The sequence below is a fragment of the Gadus macrocephalus genome, chromosome 2 (genome assembly GCF_031168955.1).
Source record: "Gadus macrocephalus chromosome 2, ASM3116895v1".
NCBI classification, from domain to species: domain Eukaryota; kingdom Metazoa; phylum Chordata; class Actinopteri; order Gadiformes; family Gadidae; genus Gadus; species Gadus macrocephalus.
In genome coordinates this window covers 9,493,467-9,500,775 of record NC_082383.1, presented here as the reverse complement: position 1 = coordinate 9,500,775, position 7,309 = coordinate 9,493,467, and the positions used below count along the sequence as shown (strand labels likewise).

Genomic DNA, 7,309 nt, shown 5'->3' with positions numbered 1-7,309 from the left:
ATTATAAGCCTTGGTTTAGTTATTCAGTTCTGTTGGATTCCAGCCCACCATGGAATATATGGCAATGAAATTGCTGATAAATTAGCTAAAAGATACTAACCTAATTAGAAGAATTTAACCTTCAGTATATATATTTTTTATTTTTTATTTTTATTTATTCATTTCTTTTGTTAGTTTGTTTCATTTTGTTTATTTTGTTTCGTTAGTATGGTTTTTCTTTGAATTTATTTTTATGATTTAAAGTATCATTTGCCAACGTCCTTGTCACAAACTCCTGTGTAGTAGTCCAGTAGGTGGCGGTATATGGGGAAAAACTATGATCCTCCACTAAACTAGAAGAAGAAGAAGAAGATCTCTGCATCCGGCACGTCACGGACTAGGTCACGTGTCTTGGCCACATAACGCGGAAGCAAATCGCTCCTGTATGTTACCAGAGCCCGTCTACGAAGAGCCTGGGCACTCCCTATACGCCCCATTGTACCGATCTTGGTTGTAGTTCCAGTAGACATCCACTGGGGGTGATCGCGGGCGAGTCCAGAATGAATGGGAGTCAATGGGGCTAGACGGCTAAATATGCCTCTTTCACCTGCTTGTCGTTGAAATATCGCAAATTTTATTGTAGATTCCGCAAGTTCAATATAGATTATAGTTCAAAAGTCAAATGAATGAGCACTTATGTCCTTTCGATTTCTTACAGTTTGGGCCGTTGTTGGCCGTATACGCTAGCATTCTGCTAATGAATGCTGATTGGTCAGGGACGGACTTGCGACTGATTACGACCAGAGACCCTCTTGACGGCATCTGAAGCTGAAGCGCATCGGAAACATTATCTTAAGGAGGACTTTCCGTCGAAGTTAATTTTTGCGTACTGTATTTATATTTTCCTGCAGGCCCTTTTATTTTTTATATAGTTATGTATGGCGAAAGTACATGGGTATAGATGGAATTTCTTCCATTTCTCGTGTTCAATGTTCAATGTGTTGTATACATGGTACGGTATGACCACCTTAAATTATACAGTCAATGTCCCGCTCAATATCATTTCATCTGTCATTGTCCATTTTTCGAAAATAAAGATAGTTAAAAAAAATGCCTAGAAAATGTGCAATGATAAACTGCTCCAACAGTGGAAAGGGATTGTCCTTCTTTTCGTTTCCCAAGGAAAGAAAAAGGTAACGTTCTTGCTTGCTCCTGTATGAATGGTCCTAGGCTTCCTGAGGCTGCACCGGGTAGGGAAAGTTGCGCTGGAGCCCGGGTAAAATCGCACATGGCTTATTCAAGTTGCACGCTAGACATTCTCTAAAGTGTCGAGACTCAAGCACTTAAATTACCTTAACCGATTGTCCCATACAAATCGTTTGTTAACGATTTAACAACTTCAACATCTGCTATTACTGTAGTTATTTTTTTGTAGGCATTGGGCTAATGACCTTGCACAGAGGGAAAACCATCTACACCACTTGTCATTGATTTCTATGCATTCAGTGATCTTTACAGATGGGTTTGTTTTAAGCCATTGAATATAATTGCTCTGCCCTGCAACACATTATAAGCTACACATGTTTGTTAAATGAGAAGTATGGTCTAGGACACGTTGAAACAGTAACAGTTGTATAACAGTAATTATACAAACATACCAACATTGCAACAGGCAAGTTTATTCAAACATCACACAAGAACACAATAAGAACAGTAACATAGTAAATCATTTAGAAAAAAAAAAGAGAACTGAACATAGGCAGGGAAAAAAGGACAGAGGAACAACAATATAATAAAAGAGGAAGAAGACTTGTCCGTTGCCACAGCATCAAGATCCAACTGTAGAGATCAAGAAAGGAAGAGGCATGAGGAGGAGTACAACAGAACACTGCTCTCTAGGAAATTGTTTACTGATGTAAACTAAGTTGATGCAGTCTTACAATTATGATTCTAATCCAGGTTTCTATTTCAGGAGAAAGAAATGGCTCATAAACATGAGGCGAAGTGACCTCAGACACTCCATGTCACACGAGGAGTTAATGCAGGGGGGCTACGTTGTCTGTGAACTGCATTTTGAGGAATGCTTCCTTAAAAAAGTGAGTTGTGCATATTGGAAGAAATGAGAATTTAAATTAAATATAGTAAAAATTAATAGATTTACTGATACATTGTGCTGTGTGTGCTTCGGATAGCACAATGGAAAGGTGGCACTCACCAGAGATGCCATCCCCACACTGGTGGATTGCGACAACCCGCCACCACTTGCCTCCCCACCTCTTAAAAGGCGAAAAAAAAAAGAAGGTAACATAACTGAGACCAAGACCAACATACAAATAATTAAGACAGTCCCCTGAAATTACATTTACATACATTACATTGAATGAAATAACTTTAACTGATCCTTTGATATTGACTGATTCAATCCTCAAAAGCTAAGCAGAGTCAATCTGAGGAAGAAGACAGGTATATAGACACAGAGGGAGGGACAGAGAAAAGCACAGAGGAGACAGCAGAAATTATACCGGAAAGGACAGAGGAGACTCTAGAGACAACAGTTGAAATGGAGGAAAGGACAGAGGAGAGCGCAGAAGGGACAGTAGAGTCAAATGGAGGCACCAAAGAACAGGCTGAGGCTCAGGTGACAATTCTGCACAGCAGTCTCCAAAAGAAGGACCAGGTGATGTTCTGAGCTTCTTCAATTTCAAAATTCTGACTAGCATTATTATGTAGCAGACACACATAAAGGATGCCTTTTTTGTTATTTCAGAGAATAAAACAACTAGAGGCACGCCTTGCAAGGCTGCAAAGGCTAAGACGCAGGAAAAGGAAGCCAGCTGGCATGCCAAAAAAATCCAAGTAATGTCAATGAAAGACATAAACAAAATATGCCTTTAGAATTATCAAGACTTGATTTAAGGGAATGCATATTGCATTTTAACACCACCTTGTTCTTTCGTAGTCCCCATGAAATTATGGAGGAGATGCTCCAGAGGTGTCCTGAGGGCTGCCGTAACTTCATTAGGGCACAACTGTCAGAGGCAGGGAAAAAGGACAGAGGGAGAAGGTTCAACAGGCACATGAAGGATCTAGGGCTGCAGCTGTTACACAGCAGCCCAAAGGCCTACCGACAAATGAAGGCCATATTCTCGCTTCCTTCTGGAAGGACACTTCGGCGTTACGTTAGCGCACGTGTGGGATATTTCTCTGTAAATACGAATTTATTAAATAAGACTACTCAACTTCGACCAGTTTCACAATTTTAAGATTGAACAAAATCTGATTATTAACCTTTTATTTCCTGACAGCCTGGCTTCCTACAGGGAATCATCTCCCAAATGGGAGTCATCGCCGCCACCATGACCCCTGTGGAGAGGATGTGTACGCTCGTCCTGGACGAGATGTCAATCAAAAAACAATTTGATTACGATCGCAAGAACGATGCCATTTATGGTGTATCTGCATCTGGGGCTGCAGCAAAACAAGCGATGGTCGTCATGGCTAGGGGCATTATGGGGAAATGGAAGCAGGCAAGCCATACCTTAGAAAAACATTTGTTATGATATTGCCGTGTATATTCAAACACATTTACCTAAGGCATTTCTTTCAACAGACGGTTGGTTACTTCTTTTCCCCATCTTCAATGCCAGCAGATGATATTGCTACCGTCATTAAGGATGCCATTCGCCACCTACATCATATAGGGCTGACAGTATGTAGTGCGAAGAGTTGTATTATTATTTATTTTTTAAATAGCAGCATTAACAATGAACAAATGAACATTAACTCCAACCTTGTATTGACAACAATGTATTAACCAATTTCAAAGGTGCAGGCAGTAATATGTGACCAGGGAAGCCCTAATGTGAAGGCTGTGCGGAACCTTGGGGCTAGCCTGGACCCTCTGGGAGGTGAGGAGTCCCACTGTATCCTGGTGGGGGTTCAGAGGGTTCCTGTGATTTTTGATGTCCCTCACCTTCTGAAATCAATCAGGAACAACCTGTTCAAACATGCCCTACAGGTAAGCCCAGTAAACAAGGCAATCACAATTGCAAGGACTCATACTGAACATACAAGATATCACAATGATTCACATATGTATGTATTTACATCCTTAGACACAAGGAAAAACGGTTCTTTGGAAGCACATCAGCCAATTCTATGAGCTGGACAAGCTCCACACTATTCGCATGGCCCCGAAGCTTACTGATAAGCACATTCTGCTGCCAGCATTTTCCAAGATGCGTGTCAGTTTGGCTGCACAGGTGTTCAGCCACACTGTCTCTGCTGGTAAATTTTTTCATCTTCTGAAAAACTTTTCTTCAATTACTAACAGCAGATTGTAATGTGACACTGACCATCTATTCAATGGTCGTATCTGTTGTGATCCAGGCATTTCTACGATGGTAACATTGCAGAGACTGCCAGCAGAGGCAAACGATACAGCTGACTGTGTAGCCAAATTAAATCACCTTTTTGATGTGCTAAATTCCAGGGAATTATGTAAAAAAAAAATAGCACCTTAACTTTACAAACATACAACTTACTAACTACACCCCATTAACTACGACCTACCTACCTTGACCCCACTAACTACGACTATCTACAACTATACTACTTGCAGATCAGTCAAGGATTCTAACCCCTGGCGACGACCCCTAGGCTCCGGAAACCAGGAGAAGGAGAACTTCCTGAGGGAATGCATCAGCTGGGTGGCAAGCTGGCAGTTCAGGTCAGCCATTTCTTTCTCCTGAAGAAAGAAAAGACAAACAATCTAACTGCACCAAATCAACATCTAGGCTAAGGAACACACTAACAACCCCCCCCCCTCCCCAGATCTCAGCGTAAGCCACCTCCTTCCCAGCACGGAATGTGCCTCTCAATAAAAAGTGTCCTTCTTGTCCACAAGAGGTGCACAGATACAGGAATGAAGTATCTGTGCACCTCAAAATTGAACCAGGACTGCATTGAGGTAGGTCAACACACAATTACTTTGCAAATAAAAAAGTTACCTGTTGAAAACTAGGATTTTGACCACCTGCTTTTTTTTATTTTTTAAGAACCTATTCTCCTTGATTCGGGGCAAAGGGGGGCACAAATACAATCCCAGTGCGAGGGAATTCACCGCTGCACTCAGGGGTTTGAGTGTAGCCAACATTTTACCTGCTCTTTCTGCATCGACTGCATCAAACTGCGAGCTGGATGACGGGACAACCCTCCTAGCCAGTATGTCAGAGGACGCAATCCCCTCCACCTCAACAGCTCCAATGACCTCAATGGCCCTCCCTACCACCCTGACAACAGAGATGGAGGATGAAGAACCAGTGGTATCGGACATTGTGGAAGATCAGGTCAACTCAACAAGACAAAATACTGCATTGACACACCGCTACAGTCATAAATCACATGGAAGACATTCACATACGATCATGCTCATATTCAATGCAACACTGTATATTCTCTTACTTGTAGACTGTTGGCGATTGCATCCAGGAGGAGGGCCTGTTCTACGTTGCTGGCTGGCTTGTCCGGGTCCTTCAAAAGGAGGAAATTGTTCAGGCCTGTCCACACTGTGAGGTGCTGTTGTTGGGTGCCAGACATCAGGACCACAGCTACGCCACAAGTGAGGACCACCCCTTCCTGGAGGCAAAAAAATACACGGCAACGGCAAACCTAATGAGGCCTTCGGAAGGGTTTTTCGCTGCCATCCAGCTTTTGGAGAGGGAATTTGGACGGAACATCGACGCTTTCTGGCCTCTCACCCAGATCACCAAAAAAATGGAGAGGGCTCTGGGCAGTCTGGGGGTGTTCAAAAGCCTCTTCAGCTCACACCCTGAGCATGCAATTCTATTGGAGACAATAGCAATAAAAAAATTTGTGATGTGCAGGCTCGGGGGGGAAATCCGTGAGAGGAACAGGAGGCTGAGCAAACAGCAAACGGCCAAAGCAGCTCAGAGAAAGCTGTCCACCTTCACGGCCTGAATGGAGCTGGAGGATCGTTGCTGTGTCTGGCTGTGGAGGGAGCTAGATGGAGCGGTCTTCAAATTATTCCTGTGGAGAATATAATAATAATAAAAGGATTAAAAAAATGTAAAACAATTAAAAATTAAATATATATCTTTTAGTAAAGTAAATAAATACGTTTTGGAATACGCTATAAATATAAATGATCATTTGAGGTTTTTCTTTTACTACATGCAACGATTGTTGTTTATTAATTTATCCTTTAACATTGCTCTACAAAAGAAAATCAAACTTCAATTAATGTGCCCCTGCATTTTAACTGAGTCAAGTAGGTATACGCTTTGACCAGAGAAAAATCAATAACTTAATGATCGTACGCTCCGTCTTCTTTTCAGTCATCATTATTTCTTTTCTACAGGATAATTCGCATGGGAGAAGACGACAGGTGGAGACATACAACTTCATTTTTGTGGTGTTTATCGCCCAAATTTGCCCTCGAGAAGAACAACCAGTAGTTCGACCTATAGGTTAGCAGCTACTACTACTGGTGCAGCAAGAGGCAAGAGGCCTACTGTATTTAGGTGATGATATTTAGCTGGCTCAGCTAACCCCTAATTTTACAAAATGGCTCGAAATAACTTTATATTAAGTTTAAATGAAAAAAGTATGCATTTTATTTCACACCTGGGATGCTATGTAGCACACACCAGGGTCATCAAAATGTATTAAGTATCACGCCTGGCTTCAGAAAATGGGTTACATATAATACCAAAAGTACGATATCATCATTACATTGATATATTAATTAAAAAATATATACCGTTCTTTTACTTTTCAATAGCCACCATAAATTGGCTAGGCTACATAGCCGATAATCAACCGACAGCCAGCATCCAGTCAGCTGATATCAGCTAGCACTAGATAGAAAAAAAACACTCTGTAAGTAACATACATATGTGAAACATTCGCCCATTTGTTGTTTTGACATTAACTCACTAAAACTCTAACAAGTGCATTAAGCAAAAAAAAAAGCCTTACCTCCACGTGGCGGGGAAAAAGGAAGTGCCGAAGTGATTCAGAAACTGCCGTAAAGCAGTACCTCTGACAGTGTGACGTCATCGCATTTTTTGAACACCTTTTTAGAACAGATACGTGACCTTAAAAAATTTCAAATTCAACTTTCAAATTACTTGACAAAAAATTACATCGTGAGAAAAGTGGATTCTGAGGGTAAAACGCCGTTGGCTCCCATTCATTCTGGACTCGCCTACGAGCGCCCCGCGTGGTCAAAGATTATTACTGCAACCAGTCCAGAAACCCGGAAATAACCCGCGAGTGCCAGTTCTCCTCTTATTAGACATTCTCTGAT

At 41.6% G+C, this 7,309-nt stretch overlaps 1 long non-coding RNA gene across 1 annotated transcript; it reads right to left on the bottom strand.

The window, feature by feature from the left end:
• Positions 1-1,421: 1,421 nt before the first annotated feature.
• LOC132448339 (uncharacterized) lies at positions 1,422-6,984 on the bottom strand. The gene is made up of 8 exons (XR_009523347.1): positions 6,761-6,984; positions 5,443-6,027; positions 5,140-5,270; positions 3,569-3,955; positions 3,268-3,368; positions 2,924-3,008; positions 2,195-2,255; positions 1,422-1,818 (listed from the first exon to the last, which is right to left on the bottom strand). It is a non-coding gene; the product is annotated as an uncharacterized LOC132448339 (long non-coding RNA).
• Positions 6,985-7,309: the final 325 nt, after the last annotated feature.